The sequence below is a fragment of the Poecilia mexicana genome, unplaced genomic scaffold (assembly GCF_051168715.1).
Source record: "Poecilia mexicana isolate PSO_F unplaced genomic scaffold, ASM5116871v1 scaffold_2, whole genome shotgun sequence".
Taxonomy (NCBI): Eukaryota; Metazoa; Chordata; class Actinopteri; order Cyprinodontiformes; family Poeciliidae; genus Poecilia; species Poecilia mexicana.
In genome coordinates this window covers 31,893,309-31,907,357 of record NW_028263371.1, presented here as the reverse complement: position 1 = coordinate 31,907,357, position 14,049 = coordinate 31,893,309, and the positions used below count along the sequence as shown (strand labels likewise).

The following is a 14,049-nucleotide window of genomic DNA, read 5'->3' as shown; positions in this document are numbered from 1 at the left end:
AACTTTTTTCACAAAAAAGAACTCGCCATTACTAACGTCGAATGAGGACGACGAAACGGGTAAGTCAAACAACTGTTCAGTCAAGTCAATGCATTGTGTGGCATATAAAATAATGTTTTATTTTAATCATTTTTATTTGATTAAAATAAAGTTAAATATTTTTATGACGCTTTGCCCATAGACCAGGGGTGGGGAACTCCAGGCCTCGAGGGCCGGTGTCCTGCAACTTTTAGATGCATCTCTTCTTCAACACACCTGAGTCAAATAATGAGGTCGCTAGCAGGACTCTGGAGAACTTGACTGCACTTAGGAGGTGATTCAGCTGTTGGATTCAAGTGTGTTGGACCAGGGAGACATCCAAGAGTTGCAGGACATCAGCCCTCGAGGACCAGGATTGCCCACCCCTGCCCTAGACTCTCTTCTAGTCAGAAGAAAGCTACGTCTCCAGAGTGGACAGGTAAGATTATCTATTGAGTCAATATTATTAGGATTAATATAATCGAGAGCATGGTATAGAGCTGCTTTTAATGAAAAATGTCCTGAGATGCTAGATGATTCAGCTCATTGAAAATGAATTGTCAAATTCAAGGCCCCCCGGGCCAAATTTGGCCCGCCATAGCACTAATGGGCCTCGTAACCAGAACCCGTAAGTGACTGTTTCCCTGCAGAGGAAACGGATGATAGTGTTATAAGAAAGTTCAATACTTTTTATCTTATTTTAATTTGATATTTAATATTTTAATATTTACTCTAATGTCATGTTCATATCTGAAAGCTCATTTGAACATAAACTATATCTTCTTATATTGTTGAAAAGGATGTGTTGTGACGAATATTGTTCATGTTGAAATACATCTGCATTGTGAAGCAACTCTTGCCTTCACTGAATTGGAAATATTTTAGAAAAAATACACTAAATTTAAACACTGCAGAACAGTGAGTGCATCACTGTAGGCTTAACATGTATGATTATAATTGTAACGTAATGGAACTATTTTATGTGTAGGGTTACGTCTGAGTAGAATCGGGAAGTGACGTACACACTTGAGAGATTTTAGAGCTGACAACACACTGTTCTGCACCCTGAATGTGTTAGTGTTATAGTCAACATTAAAGACGTTTAAGTGCTATACCGGTGACGTCCTTGACTCCGCATAAGACTACAATAATCACATGATTTTAATAATAACAATAGGTCACTATCTAAAGTGGGCGAGCACGTTGCAAAAATAGAGGTTGGAGTTGAAGGAAATCTCTGTATAAACATTTTGCTGCAGATGTCTCATCCTTGGAACAGTGATCCATAAAAAGACAGCTCCATGCCTCCGATGTGACCTCTAAAGGTGAGATTTGACTCTACTGTGTGTAAATTGCAAAAGCTAGATGATTTAAATAAACTTGGGCTTCTTCTCTGGTAACCTTGGTGGGTGTTCTGCCGTGTCAGAGCAGCAATTTGTGTCAGCCAGGCAGATGTTCAGTGTTGAATTCAGCATTAGGAACATGACATTGCTTTATAATAAATAAATTAAAGTCAGTTTTAAGAGAAACGTGACAGGTGCTTATGATCATATACCACTATATTGTAATTAGGCAAAATAGTCTTGGTTGACAAAATGTATCACTACAGAGTTCTCATTGTACCTTCACTCTGTAGAGGGGTTCACTGACTGCATGCGTTACAATGTAGTTAGTTTTTTTAATGTAACTACGTTGTAGTTAAATACAACTACAACACTTGATTCCAGCCTGGTTTCAGTGAAGAGTTCTGCCATGAGCTCTTCCTAGATAGATTCACCTTGAAGATGATGACGAGAGAAACTGAAACTACGAAGCATAAACCTCCATCACCTGGCATTTCCTATTTAGCCGAAGGTCACTGTACGCACATGGAGACAAAGGGCGACTGAAGGAGCTTTAGGTATTCTGTGAACATTCTGCAAACGGCCGAGAGACAGAGTAAAGAAATACTGCTTTTGCTTGGCTGAACGTGGCGAATGTGCATAAAGCACATCGGCTAAATAGAAAAATGTTGTGGTTCATATTATTACACCAGACAAAGCAGCTTTTCTTGGCGTTTGGATATAGTTAAACTCTTCCTTTACATTAATAAGTATAGCTAGTAAAACTACAATTTTACTAGCTGGTTGTTAGAGTATTGTGAACTGGAGATGCACCGATCCGATATTAATGTCTGTATCGGAACGACTGTTGAATAAAAGTTTAGGTGGAGTATCAGTGACAGGGCGGCCGATCCGTAGAGAGGTGCTTCTTGAAGTAAAAAGAATAACTGTTATTATCTCAGTAGCTTCCAACATTTAGTTTCAATTACAAGTCGACCATTTTAACATTGCGAAGCATGTTGCAGTGGAAACTAATGACGAGCAGCTCCACTTTCACGGCCAATTATTCACTTGATTATGATGTCGACTGCAGCCTTCAGGACTTTTAAGTAATGCAGGCTTTAATTATTGTCGTGGGGCAGCTCAAGGTTTACTCTAGAAACCATTAGGTCAGAAATGTATTATTATACAACATGTGAGCCTCTGGCAGGCATATATAATGTTCAGGCGACCAGTGAGATGGCATAAATGGATAAATCATGTAATTAAAGAATTGTATAAATGGATACTGTCATGAGATACTAAGTCTACCATCCTTGTAATGCCCTTCTCAATGACTCATTAGATTTATGGACTTACACTGTTGGTGGAAGAGAGCTATTTTAAGACTGTGGGACAGATACTAATATTCATCCACATCTGTACTACTGAAGACGTATGGCTTCCATATCTGGCCCAATGAAATCTGGAGGAATAAATATCTGGAAGAATTTGGTGTGGCTGCAGATAAGGATCAAGATAGAAGGCAAAAATGTAAAGCTATGAAGCATTCATTGAATAAAAATTTAGAATATTTGTAACTTGGACTTTTCTGATTTCTTAATTACATCATCTGGAGGCAAAAAATTATTTTGAGTTTGAGTTTCATTACATTTCTATATCAAGATAATATTGCATCCTGAATTTGTCCTTGTAACAGTTTCCTGATCTCATTACGTGGAAATAAAAATATCTTTTTTTTTTTTAGAATATATACTTATTTTACTATCTTGAGATAAGAAGACCCCTGAGTGTAATTTATTCTGAAAACGGCTTAATTATCCTAAAGTAACATGATCACAAGCTCACATCCTGGTAACAGTAGCTGCAGTTTCTTTGACCATGTGTTTACGCAATTTGACATTTTGAAAATCACTTCACTTAATGGAACTCTTGTATTTGATTAAAAGTTTTGGTGCTAGGATGAGATGGTTTTTTGGCCGTGTTGCACTTGGTTTATTTTGCAAAATTGCACTTTGATTTTAATTGCGTTTCTCATTAAACAGAAATGCTGCATATGGGAAATTGTTTTACCGACATTAGCGCCAACATTGACAATTTTGCAAACATTTATAAAAACCACCATTTCAAATTCAGATTTCCTTTTCTAAACTGATTAATCAACAAAAACCATTAGACACTTGAACAGAATGGTTCTGTTTGGGTATTCACTTGGTCTGCCTGTAGTCTAGCAGAAGATGGACTGTAAATAGTTGGTCTCCATGACAACTGACTGGTAACTTTACCACTGCATTTGTGGTGCAAACACCTCCCGGCCTGTTCAATTTGTGCCAACTCGTTGAATTATTTAATCACCCATAACTGGTTTGCGTCATCAGAGCATTCCTTTTGAGTGCTAACGCTGTTTTTATTAATAAGGAAACAGTTTGTCACCTTTGAAAGCGCTTGGAGAAATGTATTCTTTGACATACGCAACACACACATTTGCTGTCCCAGTTTGTCAAAGAGCCCTTGCTAATTAGATTGCAACACATGCTCCTATGCTAACCCGTTCAGGGTTTTTGTTGCTGTAAAATCACCCTACCCCTGAAACAGATGAGCCTTCGTCCATCCAGATCTCACCTGACGTTGATACGAAGTATCAACTCCTGCATTTGCGACTTTACGGCTCCACCGGGCTCCATGTCGGCTTTATGGCGAATAAGGTCTCGCCCTACATTCTCTTAACAAATGCAGCTGAATATATTACTGTGGTGGGCTCGACATGCTTCTGACCTGTTACTCACTTTGCCACCTATTAGAAGAGAAGCCATAAAAATGCTTCTTTAATTTATCGTAGAAGACCTTTTTTTATGCAAATATTTTGATAACACAGGGTGCAGGTCTGACTGATTTGTGCTGTGTGAGATTCTTTCTGAATTTGTCTCATTCATTTGAAATTGAGGTTGAAACGATTCATCCGATGAATCATGATGAATCATTTATTGTAGTAAACAAATTTAGTAACCTATTAATTGTATACTGGCGTACAGACTGCAAAAAGTAAATTTCCTGCATAAATAATACACTCAGAGCAGTAATTGAGCCATTTTGTAAGATAAAAAACACCCTCTTCTTTAAAATAGTTCTACCTAGAAATTCTCAAGTAGTTTTAGTTTCACCTGGTTGAAATTCTGTAAAAAAAAATAATGTTTTTTTTTTATTCTTTTTTTACATTTCTGAAAACTGTCACAGTGTAATATGAGGCAGATAATCTGTAAAAAGGCTGATCTCCTTCACCTCCTTCCAGTACTATTACCACTGCTCCCGACCAAAATCAACCAATCAGAGCCAGGGGGAGGGTCTTAGCACTGTCAGTCAACCTTGTGTATGTTCTGCTCAGTGTGCAAATGGTGGAGAGACAACTTATTGTCAAGCAAGGTATTTGCATGGAACCCAACTATTATGTCAACTCTATAAAGGAGATTGAGTGTAAATATCTAGTCAGAATTATTTGTAAAGTTTGTTGATGGGCTCAAAAGGCATATGTCCATGTACCTCCCATTAATATCAGATATTAACGGGAGGTACAAATATTAATGGGAGGTACATGGACATATTTGTACAATTTATTCATAATTTTGACCCTGTGTGAAGTAGTAACAGACCACATATTTCAACTCGTGAACCAGATTATTATCTTCTAGCAAAGAAACAATAACCAAGTCTTAGAGTATTTTATCTTTTTTTATTTCCAAAAGTGACTAAAGTTTCTCCCGTCTAACGCGAAACATTAGGCATTCTACTGTAACATGTAACTTCAACTTCAATTGACAAGTCATTCAGCTTACAAACTCTTATACTTAATATACTGTCAATATTTATCTGTGGATGAAGACAGAATACAGTGAGTTCATTCCCTGGTTTGCCAAACAACTAATTCTGTATTCCCCCTCCCCCCCATTTGTATTTAAAGTTCAGGATGATAACTGTTACGTCTTCATTATTTCCAGTTTTCTTCTACAAGATATTTTAATATCAATGACACCTGAGCAGCTACAAAAAACTGTTTTGAAATCATGTCTTCATTTAATAATAAAAAAGCTCTCGAAACCAACTAAATCCTTTGTTAAATAACCAACTACGCTCTACATCAAATATCTGTTTTTGCTACCTTTTGTTGGCAACTATTTCGACCCATTTGTCTTTTAATCCAGCCACATTGGAGAACTTGTGGATAATAACTTTCACTACAGCTCACTGGACACTCAGAAATGGCTTACTGACCCTTTCTAGGCTGATGGATGTGAATAACTTTGTTTTTAATTTGTTCTCATATTTTTCTGTCTTGGGGTCCTTTGTTGCTTTATGTGGATTTTTAGCCTACTTCATGAACAGTCCTTTTTGTTTTTATTTATATTGTCTTTCTAATATTCAAATTTGAAATGCGCAACAAATAAGCAAAAAAGGTAAAAATCTGCATTTTCACAGCCCTGTACATAATAGAGATGCACCGATCCCAAATTAATATTTGTATTGGTTCTGATATGAAAAGACATTCTAGTTTGGGCATCAGAGACAATGTACCCGATCAATAAAGGCAGATCTACTCGGTCTAATTCTTGTCTTTGTGCAACTTCAGGCTTCATTATTTATTTTACTTTGGCCGTTTACTGCTAATTGCACTCACAGAACAAAGTAAAGTTGTTTTGTTTTTACATATTTGACCAACCCTGTGAAGGTATTAGTGTAGCAGATTGGTGCATCCCAAATACATAACTCGACAGAAATGCATTTTTATGTGCACTTCCTATGATTTATTCCGACTCTAAAACACACTGCTGGCTGTGTCGTAGTCCTTGCTTATATGGGACGTACTGGGCAAGGACTTTAGGTACTCCATGTGCCTCCTGGCATCCTCCTGGTTGTGTTTGATATAATACACAATGTAAGCCGTTACCATGAAGAACCAGCAGAACATTGCTACGAACATAGCCACATCCGTTGTTTTGTGGTGGAAATTGCAAAAGTTGATGCCCGAGTCCAAGACCTGGATCACGGGCTGTCCCACATACTCCTCCTGGACAGATGTGTGGCAGCTGACCTCGTTGACCGTCTCCGGATCCAGCCTCAGTTCCCTCAAAACCTCCTGGAGGGAGCACTCGCAGTGCCAGGGGTTGTTGGAGAGGCGGATCCGGGCGTGCAGCTTGGCGAAGGTTCCCCTTGGGAGACCGCTGAGCTGGTTGTTCGAAAGATCCAAGGTCCGCAGGCTGTCCAAAACTCCCAGGAAGGAGTCGTCGTCCACACTTTCGAGCAAGTTGTGTGATAAATCCAGCTCCCTGAGGCGCTGCAGGTCTGCGAAGGCCTCCTTCGGGATGTGCCTGATCCGGTTTGACGACAGCAAGAGAACAACGGTGTCCCTCGGCAGGTTGGCCGGGATGTTCTCCAGATTGCGCGAGGTGCACTGTACCACCATGCCACTTCTGTCTGAGCAGTGGCAGATCTTCGGGCAACCCTTCGCTCCAACAAAACAAAGTAGCAGCAAAGTTCCTGCAAAGAAATAAGAACCTTGGGAAGGATGTTGTATGGAGCTTCTGCGCCTTTGAGAAACCCCCATGAGCTGTAGAGTCAAAGATCCAAAGAGTCCTTTTAAGATTCACCTGGACATTCCTTCTTTGCATACTCTCTAAATGAGAAATAAAGGAGCAACGATTGCCCCTGGGAAGAGAGAGGGAATCGCTTTGACAGGTTGAGCCATGGTTGTGACTTCAGGGTTGGTCTCCACCAACCAGAAGAAACCTGAAAATGAAAGAGACACAAAGGGTGACAATGAATTTGTAATTCATTTTCCATGTTGAGCAAAAAAATTCTCACCATATTGTCTTTCTCCAATGGGTGGGAGAGGCCAGTAAAGTTCAGCATTATCATAATAATACCATGCTCTTTGGAAATTACATCCCATTAAATAAGGCGTGGGCTCATCAATATGCAGCTGATGAACTTTAAAAACAGTGATTTGTGTTGGAGTACAAAGCTGTGGGTAATCTGTGAGATTAAGTGGGACGTTTGCGACCAACGAAGGTCAGGGAGCGAATAAAATCACTACAAGGCACGCACCTCATTTGCGAGTGTGGAAAACAGATCTGACGGAGATGATGGATGTCAAGCGAAATGATTTCACAGTGAAAATGACAAGAATATAAATGAGGTAAATGATTGATAACCAGCCAAAACACCAAGGGTTTTACAAAAGTATTCACATCCCTTCAGCCAGTTGCTGTTTGCAGAATGATTTATATGGTGATTGCCCAGGGCAGCAATAGACAGGGGAGAGGGTGAAAATATCTCTGTGTTGCTCTTTGAACAGATTTTCTGTACCTTTTATGTTAAATTTTGTGCCCCCTGCTGGCCACTGAGAATACAGAGACATTTTAAAGAGTGTTGCCTTGATTCGTCCATGCATGTTTGAGAAATCCTCTAATCTCCCGTGGCAACCGTTCAGCTGTACAAAACACTAGAATGGACCTAGCTCCGGCTTCAAGGACGAAGATTCCACACTACAGAGCACCTTTCCCTCACAACTCAACTACTCAGATCCTTCAGACTAGCCAGCAGCAATTAGCAAACACCTGGTGAAACCGCACAGCTGTTGAGTTTATTACATGAGCTACGTCTCAGTGAAATGCTGGTAAAACGTTAAACAGTTTATAAGGGATCCATGTTGTGATGACTTCCTTAAGGCGGAGTTTCAGAAAGAGCAGGAGTTTCTTAAAGAGACAGAGCCTCAATTTCAAGATGTTAAATTACAAAGTCAAATTTATTTTAAGTCATATTTGATATATGTGCAGTATTATGTGGCTGGAAAATGCATAATACTTCCCCCTTAATACTGAAGTAGAAAGAAAATTCTACATATTTTAACTTTTTTTCCACAAATAAAAATTTTAAGCCTGGAATGTTTTTTTTTTTTATTCAGCACATTTACTCTGATACCCGTGAATAAAATCAAGTGCAACTAACTGTTACTAAAGTACTCTAACTAGTAAATAGATTTATGAGATAATGTGGAGGAAGGTGCTCTGGTCACTGTGGAGACATCATCATCATCATCACAGTCAAACATGCTTGTGGCAGCATCTTAACCTGGAGATGCTTTTCTTCAGCAGAGACAAGTAAGCTGGTAACAGTTGATAGAATGATGATGAATGATGATAGAATGACTTTTGACACTGTAAAATAAAATAAATAAAGGCTACAAAAGTCGAGAGCAGCCAGCAGGACAACAACCATAAACATTCATGGAGAGTTGAATAAAAGAAAAATACTTGAAAGGATGTGGGTATTTTTGCAAACCGCTTCTAAATGCATCAGAGATAATTTAGTAAAATGTGGTTTTATGTGTAAAAGTTGAAAAATGAAGTAACACAAAAAGGCTTTTTTATAAAATTTTACCTTTTCAGAATAAAAAAAAGCTTGGTCTTTACTTTTGTAGTAAAAATATGAACATGATTATTTGTTTCAGAGTAAAGTTAGTTTTTAAATAAGGACACCATTGTAAAACATAAAAAAATGCTGCTAAAGTACATTAAAAAGACTAATATAAATCAGCCTACCTGGCAGCTCCGGATCGGCGTGCGTTCCCCAGCGGACGGTCAGCCTCCTCTCTGGGCTTGTCGCCGGTCGCTGTCCTCCTCAGGAGCTGCAGCCTCTCCGGGAGGCAGCATCCAGCTGTTTGACCTCCTGTTGGGCAGCAGCTTTGCAGCAGCGGTGCGTCTCTGGGTGGGCACACAATAGAAGCGTGTGTGTGTGTGTGTGTAGGTGTGCGGGAGGCGGATGGGTGTGTGTATTGGCGCGCAGATGGGTCTCAACTCTGGCTTCCTGCAGGTTGAAACCCTGCAGCTGTGAGGCTCTTGACTTTGACAGGAAAACGTTTCTGACAGCATCTTCATATCAGGATGGACATTTATGCTGCGGTATCAAACTTTTATAATTACAGCTCCAAACTGTGTGAAAATATGTGTAGAGAGGATGAATTTTTAAATTTTTGAAGATCCACAGATCATTCAAGAAACTATTTATTATTCTTATATTAAAAAGAAAGTCAGGAAAAGTGATCAGTTTTTCCTCAAGTGGGAAAACTACAGAGATAACTAACCTAGTCTATTAGCCACTTTGTGAAAGTCGTATCGTATCCTTAATGAATTTACCCGCTAATTTATCTAAATTACAACTTCAGAATTTATAAAGAAAGAAGGGATTGACAGACTTGAAAATATGTCATGTCTTTTCAGCTACACTATCGGACTCAAAGTCAGCGCCGGCTCGATCTGCTGAAAAAAACCTTTATCCTGGAGCTTCTCTGCCTGTTTTGCTGCGCTTGCACTTTTGATTCAATGCAACCTTTCTTTCCGTTTGTAGGTTTATCTCATGCATGCTGACAGATTACGAAGTGCAAAAACAACAGAACAATAAGTACTTTGTGAGATTGGACAGAATGCGTCTCGGAGCGAAGCGGCTTTCCGTACACACCCTGTTAGAGTAAATCTATAGCTGTCCTGTTCTCCTCATGCTTCTGTCTATGACTGATTGTTCTTCCTCTCACTCTTCACAAACTTTGATTACAGCCGTCAATGTTTATGAATACTGCTCTACCAAACGCCTTCGAAGCCATACCTGCATATTAAAAGCAGGCAGCGCTTCTCGAAGCATTAGCATGATTAAGCCTTGTCAGCTTTCTGAAAGACATTGCTTGCATTGAGCAATGAGACTGGAACTTGTTGGCGTTCCAGTGGCTGGACACCAGCTGTTTCTTCTTGCCACTGGTTGCCCTGGTTTGATCATTGATCAGTTTAACTCCTCCTGTCAGACTCCTGGCTAACTTCCAGCAGCTCATCTCAGATAAATTCATACGCCGCCACCCTGCCGGATCACAAGAATATGGAGCTGAGCCAGTCCAGTCCAGTGTTTTTCAGCAGAGTAATCTCTGTAATACTAGGTAATGTATGAAATGTGTTTGCGGTATGAGCAATGAATCATGGCAGATCACATTATTTCCCCTGGACAAAGAGGCTGTCTTCGTTCTACCCTCTCTATTGACTTTCTGCAGTCACTTTGTGAAAGCAGCTCCCCTCCAACGAATGTTGACCTCTTTAGGGGTCTATTAAAGCACGGCTGCTGCAGAGCTCGACTGACATTGGGTTTTTTGCTCACTCTGCTTTGGCCTGAGAGGGAGGACGCCAAACGTTTCATCATTGTGATCCCTTACCCTCCCCCAACATCCAAAAGGACTTGGTGACTGAAGAAGCCACTGGATATACAGCACGTTAAAGTAGAATTTGCAACCATTGAATTTTTTCAATACAAGTTTTGCTATTGTGTCCTATGAAAAAACATAGGAATTTTTAGACCAAACGATGACAACCAGTAATATAGCTGGAAATAAAAAGTACTAAGCGAAAATGTAAGGCTGTGACATCAATACTCTAAATGAGACCAAAAACAGTCGACTCTTTAAAACAAGATATACGATTTTGAAATTATTTAGCCAACATCTGGAAAAATATTTAATCAGAAACCATATCTCAGATGAACATCTATTTAAATAAGGTGCATTGCTTATTGATGTAAAAAAAAACCCAAACAAGATCAGTAGGGGGCAACATTATGCTAAGCCAGCCTACAGCCCACCAGAACTTATTAGTAGAAGAAGCAGCTTCTGTCAAAGCGTGAATGTATTTGGCAATTACATAGATGCATAGCACCGCTCAGGAAAGTTGCATGGCTTGATATGTAGTCATATAAAATTAAAAGTTTTTGTTTTAAATTTGTGTGTGTGTATAAGCAAAACACCTGAAGCAAAAAAAGAGGGATCAACCTCATAGCGAAAAGTGGTGGCGGCAGAATGATGCTGCGGGGATGTTTGGAGAAAATGGAAACGTAGTGGGTGGTGCTCTCTACAGAAGGGTGAGACATGCAGCTTTTTATCCAATATAAAAACAACTCTTATTAGGGATTTTAAGAAAAGATACCATCCCTATGGTTAAAAAATGGTGGTGGCAGCGTTATACTGCGGGGATGTTTGTCTACAAACAAGGAGGAACGTGTGTTGTGGATCGATGCTATATAAATAAATTGAACTGAATAGATCTAAAGGGTGGGCAGGTATTGTATCGTTGATCATTTATTGTGATAAGTTTCTTATGATAAGACATTGATTTGTTGTTGATAGGATAAACTCCAATTAATGATGTTTAAAACCCCTAAAACTCTCCATATTGTCAGGATTGTTATTTTTGCCCCTTTTTCCTCAACTGTTTGCTCAATAAAGGTCATATCAATTCATTTGAAAATATTAAATGCAGTTACTGTCAGCACTTTAAGTGACACAAATCACACTTCTTTAAGTGTCATTTGCTGTCCTAAAGAATGATATTGCAATTTTTATTTTTCTAAGAGTATTATTTGTGTTTGTGGGGCAATGATTGCTGTATCAGCCATGCGGTTGCCTAAAATAGAAGTAGCTCTTATCACTTTTATCGTTATCACAATACTACCACAAAATATCACGATACGGTGGACCCTCGCCCGTTTCCAGACTCATCGTTTTAGATTTGTCTTTGGGATGCAACTCCAAATTATTAGAAGGAAATTTGCATATTTACATTTTCTTTTTAGAGCACATTTAAAATATTTCAAAGACAACGCAGCTTAGGAAGCTGGAATACCTGCATACATTCTGCAGTAGTGCTAAGGCTGTTTCCACTGTGGGTATTATTGCATATTAATGTACAGTTTTTAGAGTGGGTCTCTATAATTTGCGAGTTTCAGCTACTCATGAGGTGTTGTGGTCCCTGTTTGTGTGATTACTGGGAATCCTCTGCGTAATAAATGTTCCAAAGTTCAAGGACTGCCAATGCTTTTATGAAACAGTAAATTTCTCGCTCTGTTTACTTTTAAATCTTCAAAACAACTTTTAGAGCTTTGCTTTCTTTATTGCTTTGACATCAGTCCTCTGCCTGACGAAGAAGGTTGTCACTAAGTAGCTTCTGGCACTGATGAGTGAAAGCGTGGAGCTGCTCCAACTCCTACTCAGAGCCAACTTTCAAGGCAAATGTAGCAAAGCGTTTGCCTTTGGATGGCTGGAAGAAACAGGTGATTCATACTAGTGTTGTTGAGAATCGGTTAGTAAGGAGACGCCTATCTGAGCCAAGTTAAAATAATGAATGTTTACTTTGTGAATTGAGGTTCTTGACATTTCTGCCAGAAGGAGACGACATAGTTGCACCATTATCTCCTGCATTTACCAGATAACTGCTTTTATTTTCACTTAAATGTGCTTTATACCTGTGGTTGTATGTTGGTTTAAAATTCAAAAAGACAGAGTAAAAGGCAGTGTACTTCAATGTACATGTGCGCGTCATCATTTATGACTATTTTCTGCTACACAGCCCACACCGCTTGTCATTCTGATTAAACCGTCATTTTGTTTTCACTGAACAAAAAACCCTTTCTGTGTCTTGACGAGAAAAATGTGCTTTCAGTTCACTTGGAAAGGGTTTTATTTCCTTATGCTTTTTTTTCCTAAATGTTTGACTTGTTTGGGCTTGTACATAAAATCGTCTGAGTATTTTTGTGTTTTTTCCATAAAAGTGTTCTGTATTTTCAGTTGCTGGGTTTGCACAATAAACCTCAGCTACAATTCATTTATTTGTGAGATAAATGTAATTTCTGTGTAGTTTTTTTCCATTATTTTTACTTTAGCTTTAGTTGATGCTCCTTCTCCTCAACACAGGCTTACTGTTTGCTCAGTATGAGCCATTTTGATGAACATTTTCTTCTCTCCAGAAACTTTCCTTGAGTGCGCCAGATTGCTTTCCCCCTCTCCTCTCCCGCAGCGTTTTCAGTCTCCTTCACACCGTTTGCTCCCCTCTTGACATCAGTTTGCAGGGAAAATGAGAAACATTGGCCTCAATTTGCGACACATCACTACCTGTGCACTGGCAGGTTAAATTCCCAAACCTCTGACCCGAATGTTTAACAAAGAAAACGTTGCTTTTGTCTTTTTCTCCGGGGAGAATGTGTGGGCAAAATCATTAAGGGACCAAAACGCAGAAAGAACTTTTTGCAACTCATTTAAATAAAATCAAATAAAAAAAAATCAACTGGATTATTCTGTACAGGGTAAGGTCGGTATTCTTTGCATATTGTTGCCCTTTTTTAGTAAAGACATAAAGAGAAAACGATTAGACATAATTTTCGTTCTTCCAATGTCTCCGTATAATTTTAATCCAAAGAAATGCAAAAAAAAAAACATCTCGCATAATTCCTGATTAATTTGGATACATTGTGAGACATTAGTACAGCTTAGCATAGTTAATTAATTGTTCCAATGTACTAACATAAGTGAAATTATGCTAATTAACAAAGATTTCAGGATAATAATAATCCGACTACAGGTGAGATTCTTCTCCCTTGAGGCCAAATTATGTTTAATTCAAGTTCAAGTTGATTCAAATAAGCAATAACAACTCAGTTGTTATTGTTGTATGTGCCATTAGCATAAATATTTTTGTGATGAATTTTTTCTTGTTGAGATACAAAAATTTGTAGTAAGATTTTAGCTTATTACCTTGCTGTTAGCTTAATTAGTATTTACAGTGAACCCCCGTTGCCCCCAGAGAAAAACAAATCTCAGAAGGAAAAAATTTAAACTTTATTTGATGTTTATTCT

The 14,049-nt window shown here is 38.8% G+C and overlaps 1 pseudogene; it reads right to left on the bottom strand.

Annotated features, from left to right (window-relative positions):
* Positions 1-6,147: 6,147 nt before the first annotated feature.
* Positions 6,148-6,969, bottom strand: LOC106920535 (leucine-rich repeat-containing protein 3 pseudogene; annotated as a pseudogene).
* Positions 6,970-14,049: the final 7,080 nt, after the last annotated feature.